The sequence below is a fragment of the Chiloscyllium plagiosum genome, unplaced genomic scaffold, assembly GCF_037043375.1.
Source record: "Chiloscyllium plagiosum isolate Xiang-an unplaced genomic scaffold, Cpla_swu_hap1 HiC_scaffold_53X, whole genome shotgun sequence".
NCBI classification, from domain to species: Eukaryota; Metazoa; Chordata; class Chondrichthyes; order Orectolobiformes; family Hemiscylliidae; genus Chiloscyllium; species Chiloscyllium plagiosum.
Genome location: NW_028270191.1, coordinates 12,225,294 through 12,242,244, shown reverse-complemented (window position 1 = coordinate 12,242,244; position 16,951 = coordinate 12,225,294). Strand labels below are relative to the sequence as shown.

The following is a 16,951-nucleotide window of genomic DNA, read 5'->3' as shown; positions in this document are numbered from 1 at the left end:
CCTGGATTGGTATCATTAAATGGTGGGGTTTAGATTTCTTACTTGCCTTCTGTTACTTCAGTTTGGTAAAAGATATGTGTGTGTGAGTCACAAGATTTATCTCTGCCCCCTAATCCAGCCAAATTTACAAACTCCTCCCCTCCACCAAACAAGCTCATGTCGCCTTGACTAGGATTTTAATTTGTTTTCCAGTCCGGAATCCCAGGTATTATTGCTGCTGGTCTGCTTTGGTGATCGTTTCTAAAGATTGGACTACAGCAAATAAAAGTTAAGGCGAATAAATTTAGTTTACAAACTTGTTATTTGAGATTTGCCTCGGCCCAAACATGTTTTAATTCTTATCAAATATTTATTTTTTTCTCCCTTACGAATTGTGGTTTAGTAGGTAGCACTTTTGCTACACTTAAATCAGAAAGTTATGTTCCATTCCATAGGTTTGAGAACAACATTTGGGTGGAAACACTTCAGGAGAACAGTGTAGTGCTTGTGTCACTGAATGAGTAATCCAGAGCAACCTGAAACAATCATCTAGGGACAGAAGTTCAAACCTCACCATGGAAGCTGGGACATTTAAATTCAGTTAACTGAATAAGAAACTTATCTGAAACTATTCGATTATTACAAGATCCTCATTTAGTATGGTCATGCTGTGATAGGAATTTGTTACTGACCCATGACTCCAGATCTACAGTTCTCAGCAAGCCACATTATGCATTCTCAGCTGAGAAGCCAGACATCCATTAGTCTGTTGAACTAGCTGCATGCATGACAAAACACTGTTTGATAGACTGCTCTTTCTCTTATATCTATTGTGGCACTTGCAGAAGTTTACGTACATCAGCTAAAGAGGCATTAAGCGATCATAGTTTTCGGGATTGATACTTTAAAAGTCTGGATGGTTGAAATGTTTGTAAGGAAGTTGTAATAACAGTTTCCTTTTAAGAGTAATGAATGACTGAATATTGGTGTTTAAAGCTTTTGCATACATTCTACAGAGTTCATTGGTTCTGCGCAGAGTGTACACTGGGTGAATAGGCACGGAAGTGCTTTAGGTTGGCCATGACTCCTTGAAAATTTGGCCCGACTCCATTTAAGTTGTGGGTGATTCGGAGATACCTGTCTCCATTATGAAGATGGATAGGTCGGGAGTTCTGGTGTGAGGGATCGTCACTCGAACTACCCTGCACCTTAATCCTGCCACGAGGAAAACTGAAGGCATTAGTGATTGGGTTCTATCCACCAAATTTCAAGGTCAACTAAGTCTTCTTGGCTCCCCAAAAATCCAACTCTGCAGGTAGTCCTCTCCCACCCACAACTACAGACAGGGATGTACATACTACATTTCAGCAGATGAGTTGCATAGGCAAGAGGCTCCAACAATCTGAGACAGCAATCTCAGTATCAGCAAAGGCTTGACTAAGTCTTTATTCCTCAATAGTTTCTTCACTCACATTATGTCTGTCATATGTTCACTGATGCTGCATAAAATGGCGATCCTGACCTGATTGGTCACAACAGCCAAAGTGTTGTCAATTGTATCTCCAGGCAGGATCATACCTACCTGTGAGGACTGTCAAGTGCAGTTCAAAGGAGCACTCCAACTACAGAGCACTTACTTAACTCAGGGAATTTGGTGAGTACATAAATTCAACATAGATAGGGAAGGTTCCTTTATTTATTTGCTTGTGGATTTATTTGTTCATGGGATATGTGAGTTGCTGGCAAAGCCAGGATTTGTTGCACGTCCTTAATCAAAATACTTAAACTAACAGCACCATGGGTGTCCCTACACCCCAAGGAATGCAGTGTTCAAGAAGGTAGCTCATGACCACCTTCTCCAGGGTAATAAATACTGGCTGAGTTAGAGGTGACCATATGTTATGAACAGAAGAATAATTGCCCTTGAGAAGACAATGGTGAGTTGCCTTCTTGAACCGATATAGTCTGTACACAGATGCAAATTAGTAGCAGGAGGAAGCCAGTCGGGCCCTCAATCTTGCTCCTCCATTCAATAGGACTGCAGCTGAAATAAAACAAAGAACTGCCGATATTGGAGATCTGAAACAAAAACACAAATTGCTGAAGAAACTCAGCGGGTCTGGTAGCATCTGTGGAGACAGAAACAGAGTTAACGTTTCAGGTTCAGTGACCCTTCATCAGGATTATGGCTGATCTGATTACTCCACATTTCTCTGCCTACTGCCAATAAGCTTTTATCATCTTGCTCACCAAGAAGCTATCTAAATCTGCCTTCAAAGACAGTGCTTTCACCACTTTTTGAGGGCGAGAGTTCAAAAGACTCGCCACCTTCTGACAGAACCCATTTCTCCTCATCTTTGTCTTAAAGGGTGACACTTCATAGAGTCATAGTCATAGAGATGTACAGCACGGCATTCACACAGAGGGTGGTACATGTATGGAATGAGCTGCCAGAGGAAGTGGTGGAGGCTAGTATGATTGCAACATTTAAAAGGCATCTGGATGGCTGTATGAATAGGAAGGGTTTGGAGAGATATGGGCCAGGTGCTGGCAGGTGGGACTAGATTGGATTGGGATATCTGAGATCCCCAGTGCTAGATTCTCCTACAACAGAAGACATTCTTTCCAAATGGGATTTGGCACACCAACAGTGCTCTTAGGGAGGGAAATCCTGAAATGTGACCCAGCGAAGGAACAATGATATATTTCCAGATCAGGATGGTGAATAGCTTCGAGGGGATTTTGAAGGGGATGGTGTCCCCATGTATCTGCTGCTCTTGTCCTTCTAAATGACCATGCATTTGGAAGGTCCTATCGAAGGTTAAGAGACATAGGAGCAGAAATTAAGCCATTCAGCCTATCAAGTCTGCTCCCCCATTCAATCATGGCCAATAGGTTTCTCAATCCTATTCTCCCGCTTTCTCCCCGTAACCCTTGATCCCCTTGATACTCAAGAACCTATCTATCTCAGTCTTAAATATACTCAATGACCTGGCCTCCACAGCCTTCTGTGGCAATGAATTCCATAGATTCCCCACTCTCTGGCTGAAGATGTTTCTCCTTATCTCCATTCTAAAAGGCCTAAGGCTGTGCCCTTGGGTCCTAGTCTCTCCTCCCAATGGAAACATCTCCCCAATATCCACTCTGTCCAGGCCACTCAGTATGTTTCAATTGGATTCTCCCCTCATCCTTCTAAACTCCATCGAATATAAACCCAGAGTCCTCAAACGTTCCTCATATGTTAAGCTTTTCATTCCTGGGACCATTCGAGTGAACCTCCTCTGCTCCAGGGCCACTACATCCTTCCGGAGATATGGGGCCCAAAACTGCACTCAATACTCCAAATGTGGTCTGACCAGAGCCTTATAGAGCTTCAGAAATACATCCCTGCTTTTATATTCAAGTCCACTCAAAATAAATGCCATCATTGCATTTACATTCCCAACTACTGACTCAACCGGGTCTAGAATTCCTAAGTCTCTTTGCACTTCAGACTTCTGAATTTTAGAAAATAGTCTATGCCTCTATTATTCCTCACCCTTTCCCACATTGTACTCCACCTGCCACTTCTTTGCCCACTCTCCTACCCTGTCCAAATCCTTCTGCAGCTTCCCCGCCTCCTCAATGCTACCTGTCCCTCTACCTATCTTTGTATCATCTGCAAACTTAGCCAGAATGCCCCCAGTTCCTTCATCTAGATCACTAATGTATAGAGTGCAAAGTTATGGTCCCAACACTGAGCCTTGTGGAATGCCACTTGTCACTGGATCTTGGGTGAGTTTCTGCAGTGAGCCTTGTAGATGGTACACACTGCTGCTGCTGAGTGTCGGTGGTGGAGGGAGTGGATGCTAGTGGAAGTGGTGCCAATCAAGAGGGCTGGTTTGTCCTGGATGGTGTTGAGTTTCTTGAGTGTTGTTGGAACTGCACTCATCCAGGCAAGTGGGGAGTATTCCCTCACACTCCTGACTTGTGCTTTGTAGGAAGGTACTTGCTGCAAGAGTCCTAGCTTCTGATCTGCTCTTGTAGACACTGTATTTATATGGCTAGTTCCGTTCAGTTTCTAGTCAATGGTAACTCCTAGGATGTTCAATGATGGCAATGCCATTGAATGACAAGGGGTGATGGTTAGATTCTCCCTTGTTGGAGAAAGGTATTGTCTGGTATTTGTGTGGCGCAAATGGTACTTACCACTTATCAGCACAATCCTGGGTTACATCCAGGTCCTGATACATATGGGCACAGGCTGCTTTATTAATCTGACCTTTTAGTGAATAGGGAATGATCTGAGAGAGGGCATGGAGACAATTTGACTGAAGAGTGGAATTCAGAGGCGTTCTTTAGGTAAGCAGGTAAGGCGATTGTTTGCTGAGTTTTCAGGTTTCTTTCTTCTTTCAGCTAGGGCAATAGTTTAAATTAGGATCAGGCAAGTATATGTAGCACACTGAAGTTATAGCTTACACAGTTAAGCTACAGGTGCTGTGGGTCATCAATAGCAGTATTGTATTCAACCACAATCTGTAGCCTCATGTTCCGGCATATCCCCTAAATCTACCATCACCATCAAGACTGGGATTAACCCTGGTTCAATGGAGAGTAGTGAGGACATGCCAGGAGCAGCACCAGAGAAGGACATAAGTAAGACAAATAGAAAACAAGTTAATAGATTGGAGAAAAGATATCTGTGTAGGAACAGGGGTCGCCCATTTAAAACAGAGATGAGGCAAGCCTATTCCTCTCTCAGAGGTCGTAGCTCTTTGGAACTCTTTTCTTCAAAAGGTGGTCAAAGCAGAACCCTTGAATATTTTTCAAGTGTAGAAGGACAGAGTTTTGATATGAAAGGGGTGAAAAATTATCAGGGGAGAAGCTCAGAATCCGACCAACCATGATCTTATTGAATTGCAGAACAGGCTCGAGGGGCCGATGGGTCTACTCCTGAGAAGGTGCTGGATGCAGATTCAATCATGGGTTTCAATACGGAATTCGAGAAGCAGCTGAAGAGGATACATTTGCAGAGTGAAGCGGAAGAGAATGACTGGATTAGTTGCTCTTGCAGGGAGTCAAAACAAACACACTGGGCTGAAAATAGCCATCTCCTGTGCTGATCTGAAGCACGTCTTGCAGCAGCAGCCCCAGCTCAGAGGCAATCAAACAGAAAGGCTCCTTGAGCCTGCACTGACAAAAGAAAACTTCTCTAAGTCTGCACTAGTCCCACTTTCCTGCAATAGGCCCAGAGCCTTGAATGTTATTGACATTTCAAATGCTCATCCAAGTACTTTGGGAAGGTTGTGAAGTTTCCTACCTCTACAACCCTCTAGGCAGTGCATACCAGAGCCCTACCACCCTCTGGGTGATAATATTTTCCCTCAAATCCTCTTTAAACTCCCTGCCCTTCACATTAAAATGATGCCCCTTTATTATTGACCCTTCACTTAAGCTGCTTCCTACTCACCCTGTCCATGCCCTCATCTTTTTATCTCTCACTGGAGCCACTGTGCTAAGAGAGGATGTGATCAATCCCCTTTCCCCCCAACGGTACTGATTGGGAGCTAGCTTGCCTTTTAGGCAGTGGAAATCTGCACTTTGAAGCCGCAATTTAAAAAATGCAACAACGTAAAGGGAATGGGATACAAGGAATTCCTTTTTGTAGATTCACTACAAACAATGGCACTTGGGAATATCTGTGATATGTGCAGTGGAGACGTGAGGTCTCTGGTTCAGCAAGCAAATGGTGGGTATGATTGTCTGCAAAGTAAGCAGGACTGTGGTGTTCCTGTGAAATTGATACGAGTCACACAGGAGAACAATGGAGCAACGGATGGTGTTCGGGGTATAGTAACTCAGTACTGCACAACGTTTGATATCATAACTAGGACAGGCAAGGAGAAAGAAAATTCTTTGGGCTGAAATAAAAGGCAGGTTATGTAGTCCCCTCTCCGTGTTAAAGTGAGTGAATTGCTCATCACATACACAAGGGTAACAGTATTTTCCATTACCTCTCAGCTGGAAGCACTCCTTCACATCAAGGCTTATGTGTAATCATACCACTAAAAGTTTCAAAACGCAAAACTGAGTGGTGCAACAGCTGTATTTTTGGTGCAATGAGTACAGTTTTAGGTCCCAGATAAAGCCTGCACTATGGCGCATTCACCTGGTATTGACCACATTGGACACCATCTTGGTGATGTCATTAGCGCAAGCGCTGGGAGTGCGTCTGAAGTATTGCAGAGGAGGCAGATTATGATATCAGCCAGACTGTAGAGTAGTATTGTGGTTGTGATTGAACTCATAATCCAGAGACCCTGACAAAGATCTAAAGGCGTGAGTTCAAATCCCACCATGGCAGCTAGGGGGATTTATATTCACTGTTGGAAATCAATCTGGAGTAAAAAAGCTTGTTTCAGTATTGGTGACAGTGAAACAAACAGATATTTGTTGCTGTAAAAACCCATCTGCCTCACTAATGTCCTTCAGGGAAAGAAATCCGCCATCCTTACCCTGTCTGGCTTACATGTGACTCAAGACCCACAGCAGCGTGGATGACTTTTAACAGTCCTCTGAAATGCTCCATCCAGCAAGCCACTTACCTGTGTTGTTAACACAAAGTCGAAGAAGAATAAATGCTTGATCAATCAGCATTGTCCAAAGCATCGGAAAGGACAAAGGCATAACCAGCCCAGTTGACTCCACAACCACCTTCTCACTAACGGCCAGGGAGTTGTGCCGAGAATAGGAAAGCTGTCCACAGACTAGTCAAGCAACAGACTGAACTGATGAATCAGTACTCTTTTAGGTTGAACAGCACTTGAAGAAGAGGGTAACAAGATTCTACTCTGAATGAGGAACTTTGATGGCTTGGAAACATTACTATTGACTGAGCTGAAGGACATTTCAGGCAGACTCATCCTGCAGAGGGGTAGGTGAACTGACAGCGGGGTGAAACCCACCAATCTAACTGTCACAGATCCATCTGTCTGTGACAGTATCGGTTGGAGTGACCATTGCACAGTCCTTGTGAAGAGGTCCCACCCTCACATTGAGGACACCCTCCATTGTGTTGTGAGACACTATTGCCGTGTTCAATGGAACAGGCTCAGAATAGATCGAGCAACTCAAAACTGGGCATCCACGAGGTGCTGTGGGCCATCAACAGCAGCAGAATTGTATTCAACCACAATCTTTAACCTTACAGCTTGGCATAACCCCCACTCAACCATTACCATCAATGCCTGGGATCAACCCTGGTTCAATGGAGACTGCAAGGGGGTCATGCGAGGAGCAGCACCAGGCATGAAGTGTCAACCTGGTGAAGCTACCAAACAGGATGACTTGCATGACAAACAGCAGAAGCAGCAAGTGATAGACAGAGCTAAGTGATCCCACAACCAACGGATCAGATCTCAGCTCTGCAGTCTTGCCACATCCAGTTGTGATTAGTGCTGGACGATTGAACAACTCACTAGAGGAGAGTCCTCAATGATGTCGAAGCCCAGCACATCAGCACAACAGACAAGGCTTAGCAAGACATGCCGAGTGGATGATCCATCTCGGTCTTATCCAGTGGACTTCAACATCACAGATACCAAACTTCAGTCAATTTGATTCACTCCACGATACCAAAAAATGGTTGGACACACTGGATACTGCAAAGGCTATGGGCCCTGACAACATTCCAGCAATAATACTAAAGACTTGTGCTCCAGAACTTGCCGCTCCCCTAGCCAAGCTGTTCCAGTACAGTTACAACACTGGCATCTACCCGACAATGTGGAAAATTGCCCAGGTATGTCCTGTACATAAAAAGCAGGACAAATCCAACCCGGCCAATTACCGCCCCATCGTTCTCCTCTCGATCATCAGTAAAGTGATGGAAGGTGTCACCAACAGTGCTATCAAGCAGCACCTGCTCAGCAATAACCTGCTCAGTGACACCCAGTTTGGGTTGCACCAGGGTCACTCAGCTCCTGACCTCATTACAGCCTTGGGTCAAACATGGACAAAAGAGCTGAACTCCAGAGGGGAGGGGAGAGGGACAGCCCTTGACATCAAGGCTGCATTCGACCGAGTGTGGCATCAAGGAGCCCTGGCAAACCTGGAACCATTGGGAATAAATGGAAAATCTTTCTGTTGGTTTTATTCATACTTAGCTCAAAGCAAAATGGTTGTGGTTGTTGGAGGTCAGTCATCTCAGGTCCATGACATCTCTGCAGGAGGTCCTCAGGGTAGAGCCTGTAGTGATTGTAATGGGGTCAGCCAGGTGTATGTCTTAGAATATGAGTTCCCTGATTAGGGCTGTTCGTCTGGTCCAATCAGGGAGGCCTGGCTAACAGATATAAACAGAAGTGTTTTAACAGGTTGAGGCAGCGGGCCGTGGAGGTGGTCGTTAGGGCCGACTGCCTGCCCCTCTTCCGCGGTTACGTTAGAGCCCGGGTGTCCTTGGAGAAGGAGCACGCGGTGTCGACCAACACCCTGGAGTTGTTCAGGGAGAGGTGGGCGCCGCAGGGAGTGGAGTGCATCATTTCTCCCTCCAACTCTATTTTGATTTAGTCCCTACCCTCCCCTTCACTGTTTTGATCACACAGCACTGCCCTTTGATGTGAAGGGCAGTGCTTGTCACTGGCCACCCGGGTGTTTTCCTATCTTCCTGGTGGTGGAAATTAAATAAAGATTCGTGCACTTTGTGTCTTTCACTGTGTCTCACAGCTGCACACACACACCATGGGTGCTGGGGATAAAATAAGCACTACCGCAAAAATAAACAGAAGTGTTTTAACAGGTTGAGGCAGCGGGCCGTGGAGGTGGTCGTTAGGGCCGACTGCCTGCCCCTCTTCCGCGGTTACGTTAGAGCCCGGGTGTCCTTGGAGAAGGAGCACGCGGTGTCGACCAACACCCTGGAGTTGTTCAGGGAGAGGTGGGCGCCGCAGGGAGTGGAGTGCATCATTTCTCCCTCCAACTCTATTTTGATTTAGTCCCTACCCTCCCCTTCACTGTTTTGATCACACAGCACTGCCCTTTGATGTGAAGGGCAGTGCTTGTCACTGGCCACCCGGGTGTTTTCCTATCTTCCTGGTGGTGGAAATTAAATAAAGATTCGTGCACTTTGTGTCTTTCACTGTGTCTCACAGCTGCACACACACACCATGGGTGCTGGGGATAAAATAAGCACTACCGCAAAAATAAACAGAAGTGTTTTAACAGGTTGAGGCAGCGGGCCGTGGAGGTGGTCGTTAGGGCCGACTGCCTGCCCCTCTTCCGCGGTTACGTTAGAGCCCGGGTGTCCTTGGAGAAGGAGCACGCGGTGTCGACCAACACCCTGGAGTTGTTCAGGGAGAGGTGGGTGCCGCAGGGAGTGGAGTGCATCATTTCTCCCTCCAATTCTATTTTGATTTAGTCCCTACCCTCCCCTTCACTGTTTTTGATCACACAGCACTGTCCTTTGATGTGAAGGGCAGTGTTTGTCACTGGCCACCCGGGTGTTTTCCTATCTTCCTGGTGGTGGAAATTGAGTAAAGATTCGTGCACCTTGTGTCTTTCACTGTGTCTCACACCTGCACACACACACAAAAAAAAATAAAAAATAAAAAAAATAAACAGGAGATTCTTTGGGCACCCGGTACGGAGGAGGGAGGGCAGGTCTGAAGACCTCCTCGTGGGTCTGCTCCTGGGCCTGGCCAAACTGGCCATTAACAGGTCCAGGCAGCGGGCCGTGGAGGGGGTCGTTAGGGCCGACTGCCTGCCCCTCTTCCGCGGTTACGTTAGAGCCCGGGTGTCCTTGGAGAAGGAGCACGCGGTGTCCACCAACACCTTGGAGGAGTTCAGGGAGAGGTGGGCGCCGCAGGGAGTGGAGTGCATCATTTCTCCCTCCAACTCTATTTTGATTTAGTCCCTACCCTCCCCCTCACTGTTTTGATCACACAGCACTGCCCTTTGATGTGAAGGGCAGTGTTTGTCACTGGCCACCCGGGTGTTTTCCTATCTTCCTGGTGGTGGAAATTGAAAAAAGATTGGTGCACTTTGTGTCTTTCACTGTGTTTCACACCTGCACACACACACCATGGGTGCTGGGGATAAAATAAGCACTACCGCACTTAGGTGGTAGTGTGGGGGTTAAAATAAAAAAAGATTTAAAAAAAAAAAAGAAAAAAATATATAAACAGGATTCTATAAAAAAAAATAAACAGAAGTGTTTTAACAGGTCGAGGCAGCGGGCCGTGGAGGGGGTCGTTAGGGCCGACTGCCTGCCCCTCTTCCGCGGTTATGTTAGAGCCCGGGTGTCCTTGGAGAAGGAGCACGCGGTGCCCACCAACACCCTGGAGTTGTTCAGGGAGAGGTGGGCGCCGCAGGGAGTGGAGTGCATCATTTCTCCCTCCAATTCTATTTTGATTTAGTCCCTACCCTCCCCTTCACTGTTTTTGATCACACAGCACTGTCCTTTGATGTGAAGGGCAGCGTTTGTCACTGGCCACCCGGGTGTTTTCCTATCTTCCTGGTGGTGGAATTTGAATAAAGATTTGTGCACTTTGTGTCTTTCACTGTGTCTCACACCTATACACACACACCATGGGTGCTGGGGAAAAAAAAAATAACCAGGAGATTTGATGTGAAAAAAAAAAGAAAAAAAAAAGAAAATAAACAGGAGATTCTCTCACTGTGTCTCACACCTGCACACACACACCATGGGTGCGGGGGAAAAAAATAAAGAAAAAAAAACAGAAGTGTTTTAACAGGTCGAGGCAGCGAGCTGTGGAGGGGGTCGTTAGGGCCGACTGCCTGCCCCTCTTCCGTGGTTACGTTAGAGCCCGGGTGTCCTTGGAGAAGGAGCACGCGGTGTCCACCAACACCCTGGAGTTGTTCAGGGAGAGGTGGGCGCCGCAGGGAGTGGAGTGCATCATTTCTCCCTCCAACTCTATTTTGATTTAGTCCCTACCCTCCCCCTCACTGTTTTGATCACACAGCACTGCCCTCTGATGTGAAGGGCAGTGTTTGTCACTGGCCACCCGGGTGTTTTCCTATCTTCCTGGTGGTGGAATTTGAATAAAGATTCGTGCACTTTGTGTCTTTCACTGTGTCTCACACGTATACACACACACCATGGGTGCTGGGGATAAAATAAGCACTACCGCACGTAGGTGGTAGTGCGGGAAAAAAGAAGAAAAAAAAAACCAGAAGATTCCGCGGTTACATTAGAGCCCAGGTTAAAAAAAAAAATGAAAAAAAATAAACAGAAGTGTTGGCACGGTGGCACAGTGGTTAGCACTGCTGCCTCACAGCGCCAGAGACCCAGGTTCAATTCCTGCCTCAGGTGACTGACTGTGTGGAGTTTGCACGTTCTCCCCGTGTCTGTGTGGGTTTCCTCCGGCTGCTCTGGTTTCCTTCCACAGTCCAAAAATGTGCAGGTTAGGTGAACTGGCCACGCTAAATTGCCCATAGTTTGAAAAAAAAAATAAACAGAAGTGTCGGCCGACTGCCTGCCCCTCTTCCGCGGTTACGTTAGAGCCCGGGTGTCCTTGGAGAAGGAGCACGCGGTGTCCACCAACACCCTGGAGTTGTTCAGGGAGAGGTGGGTGCCGCGGGGAGTGGAGTGCATTATTTCTCCCTCTAACTCTATTCTGATTTAGTCCCTACCCTCCCCTTCACTGTTTTGATCACACAGCACTGCCCTTTGATGTGAAGGGCAGTGTTTGTCACTGGCCACTCGGGTGTTTTCCTATCTTCCTGGTGGTGGAAATTGAATAAAGATTCGTGCACTTTGTGTCTTTCACTGCGTATCACACCTGCACACACACACCATGGGTGCTGGGGAAAAAAAAATAATACCGCAGTTAGGCGGTAGTGTTGGAGAAAAAAAAAATATGTAAAAAAAATGAAGACTGAGAGGGGTCTGCTCCTGGGCCTAAAAAAAAAGGAAAAAAAAAATAAACAGAAATGTTCCTCACCGTCTCACACACCTGCACACACACACCATGGGTGCTGGGGAAAAATAAGCACTACTGTAGTTAGGCGGTAGTGTGGGGGTTATATTAAAAATAAATTCAGGAGTGTCATAAATCCTGTAAAAAAAAGGCAAAAAAGAGAGAAAAAACAGGAGTGTCAGAGGTAATGTTCACTCTGAGAGCTGACTCTGAGGGAGCTGGGTCAGTGTCAAGGACTCTCCAAAAGAAAAAAAATAAACAGAAGTGTCAGGGAGAGGTGGGCGCCGCAGGGAGTGGAGTGTATTATTTCCCCTTCTAACTCTATTTTGATTTAATCCCTGCCCTCCTCTCCACTGTTTGATCACACAGCATTGCCTTTTGTGAAGGGCACTACTTGTCACTGGCCACTTGGGTGTTTTCCTATCTTCCTGGTGGTGGAAATTGAATAAAGATTTGTACACCCTGTGTCTCTCACTGTGTCTCACACCTGCACACACACAACATGGGTGATGGGGAAAAAATAAGCACTACCACAGTTAGGCGGTAGTGTGGGGGAAAAAAAGAAGAAAGGAAAGAAAAAGAAAAAAAATCAACAAAAAAAAAGAACAGGAGTATAAAAAAAGCAGGAGTGTCAGAGGTTCTGCTCACTCTGAGAGAGCTGGATCAGTCTCAAGTACACTCGATTTGTGTCAGGAGACTGACTCTGTGCTGGCTGGTGCTATAGTCAGTGTGTTACTGTTACTGTTGGTAAAAAAAAAACAGGAGTGTCAGTGTGAGCCTGCTCACTCTGAGAGCTGGCTCTGTTAGGGTTGGATTACTATCAAGGACTCTCTACATCTCAGTAAAGAGTGACTTGGTAACGGGATACCGGCCTCTGGAGTTATTTCAGGTATCATTCCTGAAGACTTGGTAATCAGAAATAGCCAAACTGTTTTTGTGTTATGTTTCTATTAATGGAACACCATATAATCTCTGTTTGGAGAAATGCAATTGCACTCTTAGTGCACTAGTATTCTCAACAGAAGTCTGCCCAGAAGGCAACTTGCGACTTGAATAGAGTAGTTGTAACTTCGATCTTATGTCGTGAATTTAAAAAACTAGTTAAAGCATCTTAACCACAGACACCCACATACACTAGAGAAGCTATGCCTGCATTGAGTGCAGGAAGAGGTAATCTCACTGCCTGCACAGAATACAGTAAATACCTTTGCGTGCAATCTGTGGCAGCCATTAAACACTCATCACTTGAAGCAATCTCATGTAGCTTGCAGCTCAGAAAAAATAAACAGAAGTGTCCCCTTTGATGTGAAGGGCAGTGCTTGTCACTGGCCACTTGGGTGTTTCCTTTCTTCCTGGTGGTGGAAACGGAATAAAGATTCGTGCACCTTGTGTCTCTCACTGTGTCTCACACCTGCACACACACAACATGGGTGCTGGGGGAAAAATAAGCACTACTGCAGTTAGGCGGGAGTATGGGGGTAAAAGAAAAAAAATAGGAGTGTCAAAAAAAAACAAGAACAGGAGTGTCAGACATCCTGTTCACTCTGAGAACTGGTCCTGAGGAAGCTGGATCAGTGTCAAGGATGTTCTACGTGTACAGGGTGATTTGGTGATGGGATACCAGCCTCTGTAGAGTTATTTCACTCAGGTGTAGCAGGATTGAGTGTCAGGTCCTGTGGAGCCAATGTCAGGTCAAGCAGAGATGGGGAAAGTGTCCGAGGAGTTGTTGGGATGTGGGTTTAGGTGGCAGAGGAAGGGCAGGGTGTCAGTAAAACAAATTCATGCAGTTCTGAAGAAGCAACTGCGATCAGACCTGCTGGATTTGTCCAGTACTTTCTGTTTTTATTTCAGATTTCCAACAGTTTTAGTTTTTTGCTTTTGTTAGAGTGACACCTCAGACTCTCTCTCTCGCTCCATACAGTCAAAGAAAAAATAAAAAATAAATAAATAAAACAAACAGAAGTGTCCCCTTTGATGTGAAGGGCACTGCTTGTCATTGGCCACTTGGGTGTTTCCTTTCTTCCTGGTGGTGGAAATTGAATAAAGATTCGTGCACCTTGTGTCTCTCATTGTGTCTCACACCTGCACACACACATCATGGGTGCGGGGGAAAATATAAGCACTACTGCAGTTAGGCGGTAGTGTGGGGGTAATTGAGAAATAAAAGAAAAAAAAACAGAAAAAAGAAAAAAAAACAGGAGAGTCAGAGGTTCTGTGCACTCTCTAAAAAAGTAAACAGAAGTGTTCGAGGTTCTATTCACTCAGAGCTGGATCAGTGTCAAGGACTCTCCATTTGTGTCAGGGAGGGGACTGACTCTGAGCTGGCTGCCCCCATCCAGTGTGTACTGATGCTGTTGGTTTATGTGTTTTGGGGAACCTGATTCCAAAACTGGCTGGTTTACAAAGCCAGCTATGTACTGGTATTCCGTTTTTTTTTATTATTGAGGACTGATTTCTAAACTGCCTGATCGTCACAGTCAACGTGTTAGAGTTCTTTGGTGTTCAACTGAGCCTCTGTGAGAAAATACACCTTTCCAGATGAGCTGTTACTGTGTGAGTAGGCCTGGCCCTTTGTGGGTGGACTCTGTAAAGACTGAACACCTGTGTGTGTGCTGGGAGGTGAGCATTTGCTGCATCCTGGGGTGGACTCTGCCTTCAGGAGTGGACCAAACCCCTGCGAGTTAACTGCAACTTCACAAGGTACTGTGTTCCTGTAAGTGGGCCTGGTTCTCTATGGAGACTGAACACCTGTGTGCTGTGCATTTACTGCCTTCGGGATTGGACTCTGCCCTCAGTTGTGGACACTGCTTTTTGGCAATGGACTCTGCAGATTGGAGTGGACTCTATTTCTGACAATGCACTTTGTATACTGGAGTGGACTCTGTTCCTGGGAATGGACTCTACATTTTGAAGAGAACTGTTTATAGTATTAGACTCTGTCTACCAGAAAGGACTCTGTTTGTTGATAATTAACTGTCATGTGGTTTGTTGGGGTCATCACCTGCACTGTCTTGTGTGTCCCTGGGTGTGGCAGGCCTTACTGTGAGCTGGGAGGCCCATAGGTCGTCCTGAAAGCTGTCACCCTAAGACCCAGCGGGTGGGTAGGCCATCCTGTGAACCTGAAGGTTGGTAGGCTATCCCAAAAGCTGGAGGGTGGGTAAGCCACCCTGATGCCAGTCGCCCCGAGAGCCAGAAGGTTGGTAGGCCATTCTTAGCGCTGTCGTCCCAAGGGGGGTAATCGGGATAGGCTGTCCTAGAGGTGGTCAGAAGGTGTGTCAGAGCAGCCGAGAGCCAGAAGGCACATGGGGGCAGGCTGAGATCCGGAAGGCTTGTGGGCTGCCCTGCACGCTATCATCCAGGGGAAGGCGACAGGCTGTCCTAGAGGTGGCCGGAAGGTGTCATGGCAGTCCACAGGCCGGATGGCACGTCAGGGTGGGTGAAAGCCCGATAGTACGTCGGGGCAGATTGAGAGCCAGAAGGCCAGTAGACTGTCCTCAGCGCTATCATCCTGGGCAGATACCGGGGCAGGCTGTCCTAGAGGTGGTCGGAAGGTGCAAAGGGTGGTTCGGGAAGCCAGAAGGTGGGTAGGCCGTCCTGATCGCTGTTGTGCTGGGTGGCGGGGGCGGGGATTACAACGGGCTGTCAACTGCTTCATCAATGACCTTCCGTCCATCTACATTCAGAAGTGGGGATGTTCCCTACCCTCCCCCTCACTGTTTTGATCACACAGCACTGCCCTTTGATGTGAAGGGCAGTGTTTGTCACTGGCCACCCGGGTGTTTTCCTATCTTCCTGGTGGTGGAAATTGAATAAAGATTCGTGCACTTTGTGTCTTTCACTGTGTCTCACACCTGCGCGCACACACACACCATGGGTGCTGGGGAAAAACAAATATAATAAGCACTACCGCACTTAGGTGGTAGTGTGGGGGAAAAAAAGAAAAAAAAAGGGGACTAAGGTAGTTGTCAAAAAAAAAAAAAAATAAAGAAGTGGGGATGTTCATTGATGATTGTACAATATTCACGACCATTTCTAAGTCCTCATGTACAGAAATAGACTGTGCAGCAAAACCTGGCAAGTAACATTGTTTGTGCAGTAAGTGTCAAGTCATGCTCATTTCTGATAAAGGAATGCCTAATAACCTCCCATTGGCATTCAAATGTCAGTACCACCCTGGGGACCACCTTTGACCATAAACCGAACTGTACCAAGCACATAAATACATTACCTATAGGAATAGGTCAGAGGCTAGGAATCCTGTAGCACACCCCCTGACTCCTCAAAGCCTGCCCACCATCTATATACAAGGCACAAGTCAGGAGGGTGAGGGAATACTCCCCACTTGCCCCTGGATGGGGACAGCTCCGACAACACTCAAGAAGCATGACACCATCCAGGACAAAGCAACCTGCTTGATACCCTCAAACACCTTCAACAATCACACCTAACACCATCTATGCACCATGGCAACAGTATACCTTCTACGATATGCACTTGTCGAAGCTCCTTTTACACACCTCTCCCACCTGGAAGGACAAGGGCAGTAGATACATGGGAACACCACCCCCTGCAAGTTCCCCTCAAAGCCACTCACCATCTATGACTTTTGAAATATATGTTCTTTCAGTGTTTGTGGGTCAAAATCCTGGAACTTCCTCCCTCTCAGCAGTCTGGGTGTACCTATACCCTAAGGACTGTAGTAGTTCAGTAGGGCAGCTCACCATCACCTTCTCAAGGGGCAACAAAGGTTGGCCTGCAAAGCAACAATCACTTGCCACAAACAAATGACAATCACTTTCAGGTTCATTGCCAAATGGTTTCTCGAACTGTTGGTGAGTTAGTAGATGTATCTGTTGGACTGTATTGCTGCTTAAACTTGATGAAGTTTATAAGGAGTGGTCAGATGGTGGAAACCTTGTCCTGACGCCAAGAGTCCCACTCCCGACACTAACTTCCAGTCCCAGGATTCTGACTGGAGACAATGAAGGAACTGTGTTACTATTTCCCAGCCAGGATGGTGTCCTTGCCCTGCAGAATGACAGGGAGAATGAGACTGGATGACA

General features: G+C 46.5%; 1 protein-coding gene across 6 annotated transcripts in view; it reads right to left on the bottom strand.

Annotated features, from left to right (window-relative positions):
* Positions 1–16,951, bottom strand: part of pou6f1 (POU class 6 homeobox 1) — a 138,395-nt gene that overhangs the window by 9,918 nt on the left and 111,526 nt on the right. The window lies entirely within an intron of this gene.